The following is an 18938-nucleotide window of genomic DNA, read 5'->3' as shown; positions in this document are numbered from 1 at the left end:
AAGAGAGGTCACGATAGTGAGAGGCCCGCGCACCGCGATGAAGAGTGGCCCCCGCTTGCCGCAACTAGAGAAAGCCCTCGCACAGAAACGAAGACCCAACATAGCAATCAATCAATCAATAAATCTTTAAAAAAAAAAAAAAAAGAGGGACTAATAATAATCTCAAGTGTGAAGGGCTGTTAGAAGGATGAGTGAGAAAATTGACTAGATAAAATAAAGTAAAAATAAAATAATAAAAAATCTCAGCAAAGTACCTGAGATATATACTAAGTGCATGATTGATAAATATTAGTTGTATTGGAGATTACAACCTCCATTTATGGAGAAAAGTACTTTTCTGTGTGTATATAAACAACTCAAAACTATTCACATCAAATTGTTAACATGAAAACGTTGGTAGGATTTTAGATTTTTTTAATTTTCTTTTTTTATTTTTTTCTATTTTCTGGACAATAAGGCTATTTTAATCTGGGGGTGGGGATAATAACTTAGTTTTCTTCTGTAACTCTAGCTGCCTGACCCTTTATTACAAAGCAGAATATTTTGGAGATGGCTTGTCCAGAAAAATGATCTCAAACTTATGTGAGTGAGGAAGACCAAATGAAGGTTTCAAATGGCTGACTGAAGAAAAGTGTTTGCCTGGTCACATTCTCCAAATTCCGTGGACGTGACAGAGGAAATGTGCAAACAAAATAAATTTTAGCAGAGCTGAAAAACCAAGAGTTGCCACTAGCAAATCAGAACCTTGAGAATCTTCTAGAAAAAGAAGATGGAAACAGATCTAAAGAATCCAGACTTCCAGAAAGGAAGTAAGAAGTCCTCCAAGAAAGAACTCTAAAACAATCCAATGATCAGAGGCAGTAGGGATAGAAGAAGGAATAGGTGATAGGCCTGGGCAATGTTTTAAGAGTGGAGGAACGGTGTTCCTGCCCAGGTAGAGTGCCTGGTGCTGGCTTTGACCTCAAGTGCAGCTCTGCACTATGGGAATTTTGACACAGGAGACTCAGAGTAGATACTGGGGCTGGAACAAAGCAATTCCCTAAATATTTTGGGCTACCTCAAGGGAAGATACTAACCTTCATCTGAAGACAAACTACTGGTTGCCTTAAAGGGTCTAGCCTACCAGGACCCATAACTGTTCTTCATTCCAGAACGAACACCAACACCACCAACCAGAAGTGTAGTGATCATCAAGAGAAACAGGGATTTCCATGTGCACTAGAAAAAAACATATCTGAGCTGTCAATTCTGTCCATTTATATGCACTCATCTAAAAACATGAAGTGCCATGAAGTATTGTCAAACATTCAATGGAAATCAATAGTTGACAGAGTGAAGGGAAGGTGAAAAGGAAAGAAGGAAGGAGGGAGGAAAGGAAAAGGGAAAAAAGAAAACAAACAAATAATTTCAGCATGTCTGGAGGAATCTCTGAACTCCAGCATTTAAGAGAAAATTTTTAATAATCAATAGAGAGGGTAAAAAAAGGTTATGTTCAGAAGAACAAGAATCTGCCTGGCATAAGGCTTCTCCTCTGTAACTAGGCTCTAGAGCGCCATGGAGCAATGTCTTCAAAGTTCTCACGAAATACCATTCATTATGAACCAAGAATTCTCAAATTAACTACCATTTAAGTGTCAGGGCCAAATAAAGACATTTTCATACACATGAGTCCTCTGATGTTTTAAAATTCAGAAAACTATTCTGAACAGATTATATAAGTATAGACAATATTAAGATGGAAAATGAATCTACGAAAGAGAAAGGATTGTTTTAAAAAATAGTGGTAGATAAAAATAAAGTATAGTTAATGCTAAGTAATTTAAATAGCATGGCTGTTAACCTTAAGCAATTTGTAAGACAGCAGTGGAAGTCGCACCCCAGCTCTTAAATACTTGGCTTGGAAGTGGCACTCTAACTCGTGGCACTGAGAGCCTGCTGGTCAGAACTAGTTTATAGCACATTTAACTGCAAGGCGCTAGGAAATCTGGGAGAGTGCATGAATATTATATTAAATGAATATGAAAGGTCCTCAATAGTTCATAATGATTTTATCTTCCCAACGGACTATATCTTTCAACAACATGTTATGTCCCTCTTTAGCCATATAATGGCTTTCATATTGGAATCTATATTTCTAGAAATTAATATTGACCTCTCTATCTTTTTTCTGTTACAAGTTGTTTATTTTCAGTTTTTCTGTGTCATTTTTGTGTGTGTGTCTCTAGTGTACATCAAATACCTGAAATCTATTCTCTAACTCAATCTGTCTCTACATTTAATAGGCTATTTTAATATAACCACCTTTATTTTGTTACCTGATATTTGATAACTGATAACTGTTCCCATTCCTGTTACCTTTTTTTTTCTATGAGCTATCATTGCATTGTTTCTTCTTTTGCCTTCATCTTTAATTTTTGCTGATTAAAGAAGTTTTTTGTTTCCTTTTTTGCTCTAGTGGTTTAAAAATAACTTGTTCTATTTCCACTTTTCTCAAGATTAAATTTACACTGAACACATGTATTTTAAATGTTTTAATTAAAAGTTTTATTAAAGGTTGAAAAATAATTTGTACATACAAGCTCTTCTTGAAACAAGGCAAGATGCTTATCATGCTTTCAACCACTCCTTCCCTTTGCCTCCTCCTATGTTTGTTGAAAACATTTGAATTCTTGTTTCCTGTTTTTATTATTACTATGATTATTTTAAAGTTAGGCCTCTATTTACTAATAAACCATTTAAAATTGCCAAGTAGGGTTTGGCATTTAATTTAATGGCGTTAAAAAGTAGGGTTTATTCAGGGAATATAATGAGGGTTCAAATTTAGGACATTTACTATTGCAACTCCCTATATTTACTTAGTAAATAAATTTCCCTTAACTTGATAACAGGAGTTACAGAAAACATCATACTTTAGGGTGAAATAGTAGAGTCATTTGATTAAAACTCAAAACAGGGAAAGATGCTACACAACATTATTCTGGAAGTTTCAGTAAATACAATTAGATAAGGAAGGTGGATAAAACTCATAAGTAGGGAGGGAGACGCAAGGGAAGGGATATGGGGATATATGTATCTGTATAGCTGATTCACTTTGTTATAAAGCAGAAACTAACACACCATTGTAAAGCAATTCTACTCCAATAAAGATGTTTAAAAAAAAAAAAAACTCATAAGTATTGGAGAAAAAGAGACAGAACTGCCATTATTGTCAGTTGACGTGATTATCTTTTTTTTTTTAACAAATAAACCAAAAAACATAGAGACCTAATAAGAAGGCTCAGTAAGGCAGCCAATTATAAGATTAACATTTTAAAAAATCAGTAGCTTTGTACTTCAAAAAAAAAATCTGATAGAAATTGCAATGAAATTTCAAAATCCCCAGAGGAAAAAAAAACTATGAAATACCTAGAAATAACCAAATAAAAAGATGCACAAACTTCGTGAAGAAAACTATTTTACTGAGGTACTAAAAAAAATTTTTCCAGATGAATGGGAAGACTAAATTTTGTAAAATATCAATTCTCCCATAATTAATTTATAAACTCAGAGACATGCCAGTCAGAACATCAACAGGGTTTTCAACGGAACTTGAAAAGGTGAATCTAAAATTCACAAGTGCGCAAAAAATGGCCAAGGTGAGAAATGTCAGTATTTTATAGGGTGATATTCACATGATACTAAACAATGAAATAGAATACACAGGTTTAAAACCAAATGCAAATTTAGTATATGACCACAAAAGGGTGAACTAGATAATAGATGATACTGGGACAAATGGTTATCCAATTGGGAAAAAGGTATAAAATTAGATTCTTACCTTACACTATATGCAAGAATAGATCCTGGTTAGATTAAAAATCTTAATATTAAAAAGTTACCAGAAGAAAGTTTGAGATAAGAACTTTATAATCTTGGGGAATGTTTTCCTAAGCAAAACATAAAATGTATGAATCATAAAAGGAAAAGTTACTGATTTGACGACTCACAAATTTAAAGCATCTCTAAGGCAAACAACACCATAAACACACTTCAAAGAAAAGCAATAAACCAAGAAGAAAGATTTGCACCATAATAAAGTCACTATCCATTCATAAAGAGTGCCCACAAATCGGTAAGAACAATTTTTCTAAAAAGGAAACCAGATATGATTAGGTAATTAACAGAAGAAACACACATGGCAAATAAGAAAGGATATTCAACCTCATTAGGAATCACAGAAGTGAATATTAAAGCAATAGAATGATACACTTTTTTCTCTCAGAATGGCAAAATTTTTAAAGATTGATTGTATTTATTTATGAAAAGAATGTGATAAAATGGATAAACATACATTGTGGTGGGAATGCAACTCAGCGTAGGCTTCTTGGTGGCCGCCTTGACAGTATGTAGCCAAACCTGCAGACCCTGGGCTCTTCCACTTCTGAAAATAGATCCCACGAAACACTCACACAGATGGCCCAAGGCAAGCCACGAGTACTGAAATATTCACTGATCCTTGTTCATCTGGATTCAGTTCAATGGTCATCACTAGGAGGATAGTTACAACAAAGGCGCTATAATGCACTCACAAAGACCATGAAGGTCGAGCCAGATAGACACAGGTGGAAAGATGTCCAAGACGCACTGTTAAGAGAAAAACCAAATCACAAAATGATACAAATGGTTGGATCCTTTTATCTTTTTAAACTACATACATGTTTGTTTTATATCTATATATAAATGCACAGAAAAAAATTCTGAATGATAAAAACCAAATGGTTAGCAGTGGTTCCCCACAGGGAAGAGAACAGCATCTAGGAAAGAAATGAATGGGTGCTTTGATTTTTTATCCTGTATACATCTGTACTGTTCAAACTTTTACAGGGAGCAAGTATTCACATATTACTTCTATAATTTTCTTAAAAAGAAATTAAGATCAAATAGCGCCAAACTTCCCTGTTCTGTCACTAACTTTGAGAAGGAACTACTACTACTCACTGGGTCCTCTCCGAAGAGCTCACATCCACTGGGGGTAAGGCAGCTAAAATGACATGGCATTGTGAAAAGAGCTTCAAATGCACTCTGTGAACAAAAGCCTTACTCCAAACTTGATCTTGTTTTCCCAGTTTATTTTCCCATTGCCCCACATGTGTGTTTGTGTCTGACTACTCTGTGTGTGTCTCTGTGAGCGCCCTTAAACCCTGATGGAGAATATCAGTAAGTATCGTGAATAGCAGAGGGTCCTGAGTCTGAAGCTCTGGGATACAGATCACTCACAGGTCCATTCAATAGCTGTGAAATATGGAACGAGTCTCGGCTTCTCCACACCTTGTGTTCTCCATCTGTAAAATGCAGTGGCTGGCCCAGTGCTGTCAGAGTCCCTTTCCAGCTCTTAACCTTCAGGGTTCCTGTTCCAGGCTCCCTCTGCCCTCCACATCCTAAAGGCGCTGCGACAGGAAAGTGTGAAGTCCCTTCATCAGCATGGATCATTGGGACTTGACTATATTTCCATGTGGGGCCAGGGGCTGATGAGGAATTAATGATTCACAAGTCTGCTGTCAGAAGTTACGTGGAAACCATTTTTATTTCCCCCACGACAAGGCTCATTTGGAAGACACGTGGATAATTCATGCTGGGGGCCTCTCTGTGAGGGTCCGGTGTGGTTCCTGGCCATCGGTCACAGTGACCCACAGATCTGAGCCAGGTGTCCCCTCCTGGTGATACCGACCAGGGCTCTTGCCTTCCCCAATCAATAGAAACTGATTAGAGGCCAGACAAGAAATTCAGGCCAGCCTTCAATAAAGCCCCTGCTGCAGCAGCGGGGAGCGAGAACAAACAACAGGTTCCCTTGCTTGCAAGCTCTCTGAGGTGGCGTGGGGCGAGCTTGTTCCTTATATGCGGTGAAGGTAGGGGTGTGTCCAGGGATCGGGCCACAGGGGTGGCTTAGGTGTTTTGCCCACCCCTCTGGTGGTGTTGTGTGCAGGCGGCATGTTCAGTACCCTGCTTTTGCTCCCAACACCCTGTTTTCGCTCCAGGGTCTTCCAAAGCGGCAGTTGAGTTTTTTTGGTCTCTTTGTATTTTTGTCCAGAATTTGCCTCAACTGCACATGCATGCAGTTATTTTTAGTCCCATACAGTTTCTTTGGATTTTGTTGCTCAAGGATAGGTGTGTCCAGGTACAAGCACTGCAGTACCGCAGCAAAGGGTTCCAGGTCCCAGCCTGTCTCACTGGGAGCAAATAATCTCCGGTTGGTCTGCCCTTCTCAGTAAAACCACTCCTGTCACACCAATCACCCTTGGTTCTTTTTTGTTTTGCTTTCATATTTACATATCTTCCTCACCTGATTTACCGTGTATAAATATAGCACATCTATAAGAATATATATATATATATAATATGCACAACTTTAAAACTAATGAAAATGCTGGAGAGGATGTGGAGAAGAGGGAACCCTTCTACATTGTTGGTGGGAATGTAAATTGGTACAGCCACTATGGAAAGCAGTATGGAGGTTCCTTAAAAAACTAAAAACAGAGCTGCCACATGATCCAGCAATTCCACTACTGGGCATATATCAAGAGAAAACACTAATTTGAAAAGATACATGCATGGGGTTGAGATATATACACTACTAGATATAAAATAGATAACTAATAAGGACCTACTGTATAGCACAGGGAACTCTACTCAATACTCTGTAATGACCTATATGGGAAAAGGATCTAAAAAAGAGTGGATATATGTATATGTATAACTGATTCACTTTGTTGTATGCCTGAAACTAACACAACATTGTAAATCAACTATATGCCAATAAAAATTATTTTTTAAAGAAAAGAAAAGATACATGCACCCTATTGTTCATAGCAGCACTATTTACAATAGCCAAGACATGGAAGCAGCCTAAATGTCCATCAACAGATGAATAGATAAAGAAGATGTGATATATACACACACACACAATGGAGTATTACTCAGCCATAAATATGAATGAAATAAGCCATTTGCAGCAACATGGATGGACCTAGAGATTATCATACTAAGTGAAGTAAGTCAGAAAGAGAACGACAAATACCATTATATGTGGAATCTAAAATATGATACAGGGGCTTCCCTGGTAGTGCAATGGTTAAGAATCCGCCTGCCAATGCAAGGCACACAGCTTCAAGCCCTGGTCTGGGAAGATCCCAGGTGCCGTGGAGCATCTAAGCCCACACGCCACAACTACTGAAGCCCGCGCGCCTAGAGCCCGTGCGCAAAAAGAGAAGCCACCGCAATGAGAAGTTCGCACACCGCAACAAAGAGTAGCCCCCGCTCACCGCAACTAGAGAAAGTCCACACACAGCAACAAAGACCCAACGCAGCCAAAAATAAAATAAAATAATTTTTTTTAAATAATTAAATAAAATATGATACAAATGAACTTATTTACAAAATAGAAACAGACTCACAGACATAGAAAACAAACCGATGGTTACCAAAAAGGAAAGGGGGGGATAAATTAGGAGTTTGGGATTGACAGATACAAACTACTATATATAAAATAGATAAACAACAAGCATCTACTGTATAGCACATGGAACTATATTTAATATCCTGTAATAAATCATAATAGAAAAGAATATGAAAAAGTATATAGGTATATATACATGAATCACTTTGCTGTATACCAAAAACTAACACAACACTGTAAATCAACTATACTTCAAAAAAAAAATAAAATAAAATAATAAAACTAATGATACAACAAATATCCACATAACCTCTGTCGTGTCTCCACACACCCACCTCCCCATCTCATGACAGGTATTGCTCTTCCAACTAATCAGTGTTCACTAATATCCTGATTTTTTTGTCTTTCATAATTTTCTTGTTTTTCTTTACACTTTTACCAAATATGTAGCATTATCTTTTTTTTTTATTTTTATTTATTTATTTATTTTTTTAATATTTTTTTATTTATTTATTTTTGATTTATGGCTGTGTTGGGTCTTCGTTTCTGTGCGAGGGCTTTCTCTAGTTGTGGCAAGTGGGGGCCACTCTTCATCGTGGTGCGCGGGCCTCTCATTATCGCGGCCTCTCCTGTTGCGGAGCACAGGCTCCAGACGCGCAGGCTCAGTAATTGTGGCTCACGGGCCTAGTTGCTCCGCAGCATGTGGGATCTTCCCAGACCAGGGCTCGAACCCGTGTCCCCTGCATTGGCAGGCAGATTCTCAACCACTGCGCCACCAGGGAAGCCCATAGCATTACCTTTTAAACGAACAATTTTTTTCATAAAGTTCCTATGAGGATTAAATGAGATAATACTTAAAATCCTTAGCACAATGCGTGACACATATCAAGTACTCAAAAATGTCATCTATTGTCATGATTCTTTTAAATTTCCATTAATATAACGCAGGAGATCTTTCATTTATTCAATAATTCATCTCATTCATTTCTTAATCACCTACTATGTGTCATCTCATCTCTACAATGGTAGATGCTGTAAAGACATACAGTTTGGGGCGGGTTTTTTTTCATCTTTTGACCTTTTATTTTTAAATAATTATAGACTCACGAGAACTTGTAAAAAGAGTACAGGGAGGTTCTGTGTACCCATCACCCAGCTTCTGCAGACATCTTATATATCTATAGCACATTTTCACAACCAGGAAATCAACATTGGGATGATACAATTAACAGGACAACAGACTTTCTTCAAATTTCACCAGTTTTTGTGTGGACTCTTTTTTTTTTTTTTTTTTTTTGGTATGTATGTTCTTGTATAATCCTGTGACATTTTATTCCATGTGTAGACCTGTGTAACCACCATGGCTATCAAGATATAAACCTGTTCTGTCACTACAAAGGAATTCTCTATGCAATCCCTTTAAAGTCACACCCTTCCTCCCTTACCTAATCCCTGGCAACCACTGATCTGCTCCCCATCTCTATTACTTTGTCATTTTGAGAATGTTATGTAAATGAACTCATACAATAGGCAACCTCTTGAAATAAGCTATGCAGTTTTACACTCATGGGAAATTGGCCTTACATCCTGACTCTGGATTTCCTGGCTGGGGAGAATTCCTTGACTAGAGTTTTACGCAGGAGAATTAATTCCATCTTCAGGTCATGTAGAGTGTTTCAGTGTCTGGGAAATCTGAGAATCTGAAGAAACTCTAAAGATAAAGAATTTAACCATTAATGAGAATTCACCAGGACACTGGAAGGTGTCTATGAAAGATCCAGAATGGAAGAGAGGGAGAAAGAGCAGAAAACAACCCTGGAACTAGACCCTCTAAGATGTCCGAGGGCCCTGATGTGAACTCCATAATTAATGGCAAGCCTGTTCAGTTGCTGCCCTTGCTGAAAACTAACGAACTTGGAAGAGGTTTGTCTATAAATGTCAGAAATGAGTTTCAAAGACTTTCATCAATCCCTCACCCCCAACTGACCAAAAAAGGGGATTGTTTGCAAATTGCACAGCAGGCCAGGAAAACAGTCTGAAAACACTTTTAATCAGATATTTTGGAAGGCGCTTGTCTAAAAACCACCTTTGCCAAGTTTCCAGGCTGCTCCTTTGTAAGCTCATTTTTGAAGACATGTCACAAAGCAGGAACTGGAAGGAGAAACATGTTTTATTTTGTGATACAATGAAGTCCTTTGTCCAACAAATAGATGTGATAATATCACTGTGTTGGATCCACAAAACCGTTCTCCAAAGTGATTGTGGCTGCTTTTTAAATTTTTGCACCTTCCGTCTGGTTGAGAGCACTGAAAGAATGGTGCTAAAAGCCTCTTTTCAGACACTTCAGGGGCATTCTTTTGTTTGAATTTACTTCCCCTTTCCCAGCCGGTCCTTGGCACCAAACACAGCCTTACAGATCGGCTCAGACTGGCAGGCGGGATGAAGTCAGCAGGGGCCATGCCAAGTTCCTCTTCCAGGCTCTGCTCACCCAGGCCCTGCTAGCTACCCTCTCTCCACACAGACAGGGCGGCCTCGCTGCTGTCAGAAACAGAACCTGGTACACATGCCAAGTGGCTCCTGGGGACAGTTACAGCACAGCCCGTCCCCACTTTGATTTTTACCTAGACTGTGTCAGAGCAGAACTTTGCAACTTTGCAACTCACCACCTTTTCTCTTTACTTAATATTAGAAGCTCTGTCTGATTCTGCAACTGATTCCTGGAAGGGAGTTCCAAATGAAGACACATTTCCATAAGCCAATGACACCCAGAATTACCTTATAGGACAAACCATTTACTGTCTCCGACTGGATTTCAGAGATCACTCATGTGAGTGCTACAGTTTCCTAAAACACACAAAAGCATGTGAAAATGTAAAGACATGAACTCCAATGGTGTTTCCCAATTGCAGGTCATGGATTTTTAGGCAGTACAACTTCGAATTAGCTCAGCTGCGTGGTTTAGAACACTGGTTCTCAACTGGGACAATTTTGCCCCCCAAGGGCCATTTGGCAATGTCTGGAGACATTGCTGGTTGTCACAGCTGGGTGGGGGGTGTTACTGGCACCTGGTGGGTAGAGGCCAGGGGTCCTGCTAACCAACCTGCAGTGTACAACACAGTCTTCCCTGCAAAGACTTCCTAGTCCTAAATGTCAATAGTGCTGAAACTGAGAAACCCGGGTTAAAGGAAAGCACGGGGCCTTTGAAGTCAGATATCCTGGATTTGAATCCTACCTTCATCTTCAACCTAACCTATCCAAGCTTTGATTCCTCTTCTTTAAACTTGAAATTATCCTACTTGCCTTACTGAACAGTTGGGAGGATCAAATGAGATCAGAAACTGTAAAGATCCTACTGCTTAGTATTCAGTGGGTATTCAGTAAAAGAGCAGATTCCTTCCCTTTCATTCCTTGCCTTACACTCCCTCCTTTGAGACCCCCCAAGTCGCCTCTCCTTCACTGCTGAGTCAGCTGTCGCAGTAAATGCCTGCCGTGCTTCCCCTGTGAGCACTGACCGTCTGGTCTGATGGGCTGGCTACCACCCAGCCCTGATTCTCCCATCACAGGTGTGATGACAAGATCCAGAGCACCCCAAGCCCTGGCCACAGAGTGTTTCAGAGGAGGGACCACAGCCCAAATCTGACCAATCATAGTCATCCAAGGAGTGGAACCAGCGCTTTCAGGAAACACACATCCTCTTTTTTCTCTGAGATTGATCAGAAAATGTGAGAGCAAAATAAATCTGGAGTTGAGCTGCCCAGAGCTAGCTATCTTTGCTACAAGCAGAAAAGAATTAAAGCAAGAATGAATCAACGTAGGGGACTTCCCTGGTGGCGCAGTGGTTAAGACTCCACAGTCCCAGTGCAGGGTGCCTGGGTTCGACCCCTGATCTGGGGACTAGATCCCACATGCATGCCACAGCTAAGGAGCCCACCTGCCGCAACTAAGACCCGACACAACCAAATAAATAAATATTTAAAAAAAAAAAAAAAAAAAGATCTCCCTCTGCCTTCCTCCAAAAAAAATGAATCAACATGTAGAAATTAGAGACAATAGAAGGCAGGGAGAAGGCAAGATGGGGTTCCAGTGATAACCTTTCAGTGACCTTGTAGCTTACATTAGTTTGAGTTAGGTTTCTGTCACTTGCAGCTTAGAGGTTTCTGACTAATAGAACTGAGTAGGGGTTAGAAAACACAGGATGTCAGGATACCAACCAACCCACAAATGTCTACTGGGTGCCATGCCAGGCCCTGAGAATGTTAAAAGGTATAGTTCCTGCCCTCAAGGTGTTTCCATTCTAGTTGGGTAGACAAATAAACAGCAAAAGGTTAGCATTACAAGGTTGTGTAAATGCTAAGAGAATCAGAGCCATATGGCTGATAAATCGGGGGGAGGGGACATTTTTCTGCTTTGGAAGGAACAGGAACCATTTTTATGATTTAGCTGGCACTGTTCCCTAACTGCCTGAGCTAAGAAGCTGCCCTTTCATTACCCCAGTATACTTATGTTCAGAACTGGGGAGCACATTATACCTCTTGCTGAGCTATCACCACCCCTAGTCTGGTGCCAAGACCTCTCTTTATTGGCCCAAGGCCCACCATCCCCTGGGTACTGTCCACTACTCTCATTTTTCAGCTCCCGATGTACACTCCCCTCTCCATAACCTCTCCTCTGCATTACTAATATCCCCGGGATGCTCTGTATTTCCTTGCCCCACGTCCAAGCCCCTGTTCCTCCCCTCCTTATCAAACCCTTCCACTGTGGTCTCTGAAGCTCTTACGTCAAGATCAGCAAATGCTCACATTTCGTTTTGTCTCAGAAAGTTCCTTCCACCCCTTTTCTATATTGAGAGTCAGCTGTCCACTGAGCACAACCGAATGAGAATCTTTATCTTCTCATTCCCCTCAAATCGCATTGTCAGAAGGTAACCTTATTCCCAATGCCACTTCTAGGCAGTTACTGCTCTGCCCTCCAGCCAAGATCCCTGCTCCTTTGAGGACAAGGCCTTCTCACCCTGCCACCTCCTCCCCTTTACTCTCATCTACACATCTACACATCTGGCTCACAGTATCCTTCTTCGCCCAATTATTGCCATCTTTCCTGGTGACTTCAACACCCATGTGTAATTTTCATCCAACATCCTCTGTTTTCATCCCCTGGTGCAGTTGCCACAATGCCCAACTCCAGGGGCATAACGAACATTGTAGCCTATGGGAATGGTGCCCCCTGGAGTTGTTAATTGCACATTCTGCACAGCCCTATGCAGCACCCCAGTGTCTTGCTATCATTTCCAGTCACCTTCTCTTCTCCCAGCTCAGCCAGCACCTCCCTCAATCGCACCCTGAACTCTGCATTACTCCAAATTATTAATTCAAACATTCCAATCCCTTCAAGTTACTCGCTCAAATAACACACAGTAACAGTCCTTCCCTGTGGAAGACTGGAGAATACCTTTCCACTTTCTGTCAATTCTCTCTGCTTTCATTTCTTTCTTAGTTTATCCTGGAATTCATAGTCTATCATTATAATTAATCCCTGGTAAATTCTCCCAGTCCTTTGCTGCCTTCATCCCATTCCACCTGGCTGGCAGAACCCTAGCCCTGAATGAACCAAATCACCCACCATCCCTAACCATCTGCATCCTGGAAGCAGTACTTCCTGAGAAAATCACAAAACAGGAGAGGTAGGTATCACGCAAGTCATGACACTTCCCTCTCCCTCATCGGCCACATCCCCTAAATCACCAAGTCCTGTTGAGTCTTCCTTCTTAGTACCTCTTGGGTACACACTCTTCTAACTCAGTGCCTCTACTGAAGTCTACACAGCATCAGCACCCAAACAGACCACTGAAATAGTACACAGTGAGTTTTTTTTTTAAACATAAATATCATGTCATTCCTTTGTCACTGCCTAAACCTCTTCAATGGTATACACTTGTTATTAGAATAAAATCAGATATTCTTATCACAGCCTACACAGCATTGTATGACCTGGCTCTGCTTGTGTATCTACTCCGATCTCATGCTCCCCTCTCTCTGTGTAGTCCTTTAAGCCAGTCACATTGACTTTTTTCTGTTCCTCAAATTTGCCTTGCTCCTTTTAACCCCCAAGCCTTCCCTCAAGCTGTTCCCTCTGTCTACACGGGAACAAAGCCAAGAATCCCCAGAATGATGTTGGAGAGTGATTCCAAGATGGCATCTGGGCAGCTTGTCTGGAGGGCAGCCTGTCCAGATTAGAGCATGTCAGAAATTTTTTTCAGAGACTTTCATTAGTTGGATGTTGGTCATTCTTAGTACTTCTCTCATTTTCTTTCTTTTTCTCCTCTCTTTTCTATTTCCTTGTCTTTTTCTTCTATCTTCTGGAAGATTTCCTCAAATTTACCATTCTAGTAAAGTTTTTATTTCTGCTATAATATTTTTATTTCTAAAACCGTTTTCTGGTTTTCTAGATGTTCCTTTTTATAGTATCCTGTTCTCATTTCACGGTCATGTAAAAGAATGTTGAATGGCCATTATGGAATAATCTTTCTCTCTCACTCTGACAGGGTCACCATCTTATTCATTTGGGGGTATACAATACATAACACAGGGCCTGGACAAATGTCAGTTAAATTATTGACTATCCATGTGTAGATGAATTGAAAGAACAGCGGAATAAAAAGAGAGAGATCCAAGCTTAATTATTTACCAGCTGTGAGGATCTTAAGCAAGTCATTTTTTTCTCTTCAAGTCACAGTTTCTTCATCAATGAAATGGAGATACTATACTCTGCCCTGGCTAACTCCCAGGGCTACTGTAAACATAAGTGAGGTCCTCGGATCAATTAGGCAAAAATCTCGAGGAAATTACTCTTGGGAAAACTCTTAAAACATTCACTGAGCATATCATACATGGTCTTATGTATGTAGCTCTGAACAGTTATTCTTTGCACCCTAAGAGTTGAAAAACAGCTAAATTTAAGAAAATAAAAGCAAATTTTATATGTAGATGAAGGAGTGAGTTTTCATGAGTATTTATAGTAATCTGCTTTTTAGATACTATCAAATCTCTAGGTCAGGTTTTCTCATTTCTATTGACATTTGGGACCAGATAATGCTTTGTTGTGGGGTACTGTCCTGTGCATTGTAGAACATTTAGCAGCAAACTGACCTCTGCCCACTAGATGCCCATAGAAACCTCCCTTTCTTCCCCCTCGCCCGCCCTCACAGTTGTGACAACCAAAAATGTCTCCAGACATTGCCAAACGTCCCCCAGGAGGGTACAAAATCACCCCAACTAAGAATTGAGGACTATTGCCCTAGGGTAATTGAGAATTAGGTTTCCTAAAGCTTTCCTGCTTGCCTGCAGTATTTACTCCATTCTTCCTTAAAATTAAGTCTCTGAAACTTTATTACATGTTAATATATCTGTTTGCTGTTCTGATGATTAAATGATAAAATGTATGTAAAAACATCTAGCATAGGGCACAGCACTTTGATCAATATTTGCTGGCTTTGACATGGAAACAACCTAAACGTCCATCGACAGATGAATGGATAAAGAAGATGTGGTACATATATACAATGGAATACTACTCAGCCATAAAAAAGAACAAAATAATGCCATTTGCAGTAACATGGATGGAACTAGAGATTATCATACTAAATGAAGTAAGTCAGACAGAGAAAGACAAATATCATATGATATCACTTATACATGGCATCTAAAATATGACACAGATGAACTTATCTACAAAACAGAAACAGACGCACAGACATAGAGAACAGACTTGTGGTTGCCAAGAGGGAGGGGGGTGTGGGGGAGGGAAGGATTGGGAGTTTGAGGTTAGCAGATGCAAACTATTCTATATAGGATGGATAGACAAGAAGGTCCTACTGTATAGCACAGGGAACTATATTCATTATCCTGGGATGAACCTAATGGAAAAGAATATGAAAAAGAATGTATATATATGTACAGATACAGATATATATATATCTGAATCGCTTTGCTGTACAGCAGAAATTAACACAACATTGTAAATCAACTGTACTTCAATAAAAAAAAAATTTAAAAAAAATTTTTTTTAATGAATATTTGCTGGCTGTGAATCTACACCTGGCTTGGTCAGACCCATGGGCACATAGTTTTTTGAAAGCATAGAAAAGAACTTGCCCCCCACTTCCTGTCTTTCCAAGCTGGCACTTCCTGTCAGGGTCTCCATAGTGCCATGAAGCTACCTACCTCTCATGCCCTGCACCACAGGTCTTATCCTAGGAGAGGATTAGGTTTAAAGTCGGCATATAAATTAAATGCACTTACCATGTGACTACACAGCATGTGAAAGTGTTTTGTAAATGTACTACTACTTGCAGCTTCCAAGGTCACAGCTACCTTCCCAGACCTCCTCAGTCCAGTGAGAAATCATCTCAAGAGCCTCAGGTTTCCTAGCTCTGTCTTCGACTTTGTTCAGTAATTAATCTCTTTTAGAGAAAATGTCCCTATATGTGTTTCATCATTTTTTCCTATTCTGCTGTCATCTTACTTGGTATGACCTTATATCCAGGCTGAGATGCACCTAGATGAGGGTGGAGCCATGGCTCATGTGTCTCTTTATCACCAACTGTGCCTACAGAGATGCTGGCAGAGATGCTCGAAAACATTTTAGTGATTTGCAGTGCTTTTAAAATACGTCTGCAAATTCTTTGACATCATCAAAAGTGGAGTGGAATTCCACCACCTTTGGATGTGGGCCAGCTTAGCAACTCGCATCTAACAAACAGAAGGCAGCGGGAGTGATGCAGCATATCTTCCAAGACTGGGTCACAAATGGTGATAGAGCTTCTCCCTGGCACTCTCTCTCTCTCTTTTTTAATTTTATTTTATTGTGATAAGAACACAACATGAGAGCTACCCTCTTAACAAAAGTTTAAGTGTACAGTGTAGTATTGTTGACCATAGCCTAGCTCTTTCTTAGAACATAGACCTTGGGATGCTGAGCTGACCTATAAGAAGGCTGACTACACTGAAGCCACCAAGCTGGAGGGGACACATGGAAACAGAAAGATGCCCAAGGAACTCCAACTGTGCTAGCCCCCGCTGTTTTAATCTTCCCAGGATTAATCCCCAGATATCGGAGTGAATGATCTTCAGATGATTCTAACCCCAGCCTTCAAGCTACCCCAGTTGACTTCCCAACAGTCCCCACTGCCCAAATTCATAAGCAAAATAAATACTATTGTTTCAAGCCACTGAAGTTTGGGTGGTTCGTCATGCAGCATTAGATAACAGGAAGAGATTTGGATCCACAGGCGAGGAGCTGTGGAATACCCAACCAAAAATATTCCCCATTTCGAATACATCCCCGAAGCTGCAGGGTGAATGGTTAAGGTCACTCTAATTGCACCATTTCACTTTGCTGGTTCCCTCCCTGAGTTTTAGAAAGAAGTGGTGCTACTTTAATGACGAGGACCATCCAGAAAATCACTGGGTTAACGTATTACTAACCCCCACGTTCCAGCTCCCGGGGAATTTATATTTCTACTTTCCAACCTACACTTTTTTGCTAGATGTTTTCAACTAATGGTTTCAATGCTATTAATGATGAAATGTGGCTTTTTGCTAGGCAGAAGTGGAATATTTGTCCTTTACTCCTTACCAATTGAACTTCAGAGATAATCTCATTAAAGTCTTCTAAGAAAGTCAGCACAGCAACCAGACTCATTTTTGTTTAAGATAATAGGTGCCCAAACGCAGAGGCCATTGTCGGCTTTGAGTCCCACTAGGATGGAAATGGCTTCCTGGACTGGGAAGTCTCTCCCATCAGCCCTGATACGCTCAGTGGATCCCTTTGCCTTCTTCTGGCTGCATTTCTTTCCTAGTTTGGTGTTTAAAAATCAGCTACTTTGACCTTCACAAGCAACTTACCAGGAACTGAACAAAGACAACTTAAAAACGTAAACTAATGTCAGATGTTAGATCGTTGAAAAAATCCAGGAAAATCGGAATATTGCATTTTAACCAGTTGGCAGGTAGTCCGTGATCGTGATGAATTTCTTACTCTGGTTGACACATTTTCAAATGTTAATGTCCTCTTGAGGAATAAACTTTGTTCTAATGATTGAAGTAATGGCTTCAAAGGTGAGCATTCCACTTATTATGGTTTCAAACCTTGGCACTGTGCACCGAGAGGTGTTAGGTTATGTGCTCAACAGAGAAATAATTACGACCGCATAATGAAAAGGAAAAGGCTTTGAGAGAGGGATTATGGAGGGGACCTGGGTCATGGGGGAAAGAGACTCCATCAGCAGGATGAAACGGCCCTTAATCAAGTGCAACATGATGTGAAAGACACAATATCAAGTTTCCTCGAAACTGTGCAATTCACACCCACCAGGGCTCCAGCTTGTGGATGCATTTTCTTCCTCTAACCTGAAAGGGGAGAAAGTCCGAGAGATTTTTTTTCTATCAAAACTCAACTTTCTTTCCACTTAATGCTGAGTCAAAAAAGGCAGGAAACTCGAGAGTAACAGGGTGAGTTCCCAGTTTTTTCATCTCTCCAGGAGGAATGCAGGGCAGACAACCTCCTGGTGACCAAACACACTTCCAGCTGCAGGCCGACTGGTAGAATTCATTTGAGAACAAATAAAGAGCAACTGTCAGCAACAGGAGAGAAGAATTGGAAATATTATCCGGAAAGGAATTATTGGTCTCCTATGGCACTGCTTCTTTCCTTGAAGCCATGGCCGATAAAAGCTTCTCATTCTCTTAAATCCATCCTGAGCTACCTTCCAAGGAAAACTTGCAAAGTGCTTCAGCACAGAAATTCCATCACACATGGAGTCCGTGGTTAGCTGGACCTTTAATACTGAAGCCAATGCAGAGACTCTCCTCGCTTTTCCTGAGAGAAACATATTGTGAATCATATAGATGCAAAAATTCAGCTGAGTGACACTAAGAAGGAAAGTGAGGGAAAACAGGTTACCACCCCTCCAACTTTGTCTTGTCCTGAGCAAAGGCAGCCCTCCAACAGGCAGTATGCCTCAGTCTTCTATGCTATGCGACAAATCACCACACACTTAGTGGCTTCAAACCACACCCATTTATTATCTGACAGTTCCATGGATCAGGAGCCCGGGCATGGCTTAGCTAGGTTCTCTGCCCAGGATCTCACAAGGTTGCATTTTCAGCTGGACCTCAGGGTTCCTGTCCAAGCTCGCTGGTTGTTGGCAGAATTCAGCGCCCTGCATTTGTAGAACTGAGGCTCTCAGCCTCTAAAGACCTGCTGGTCCTGCTGCATGGCCCTCTGATAACATGGTTGTTTGCTTGTTCAAGGCTAAATGAATCTACTCAGGTTACCATAACAAAATACCACAGACTGGGTGGCTTAAACAACAGAAAGTTATTTTCTCACAGTGCTGGAGGTCCGAGATCAGGGTGCCAGCATGGTCAGGTTCTGGTGAGGGCTCTCCAGCTGGGTTGCAGACAGCCACCTCCTCACTGTGGGCTCACGTGACCTTTGCACATGCATG

The 18938-nt window shown here is 40.5% G+C and overlaps 1 long non-coding RNA gene across 1 annotated transcript; it reads right to left on the bottom strand.

The window, feature by feature from the left end:
* Positions 1-3052: 3052 nt before the first annotated feature.
* On the bottom strand, positions 3053-18938 carry LOC309611681. Its single transcript, XR_014234669.1, has 3 exons — positions 18821-18938; positions 8230-18307; positions 3053-7888 (listed from the first exon to the last, which is right to left on the bottom strand). It is a non-coding gene; the product is annotated as an uncharacterized lncRNA (long non-coding RNA).

This window comes from Balaenoptera borealis (assembly GCF_965194805.1).
Source record: "Balaenoptera borealis genome assembly, chromosome: 15".
NCBI classification, from domain to species: domain Eukaryota; kingdom Metazoa; phylum Chordata; class Mammalia; order Artiodactyla; family Balaenopteridae; genus Balaenoptera; species Balaenoptera borealis.
This window is presented reverse-complemented; position numbering and strand designations above follow the sequence as displayed.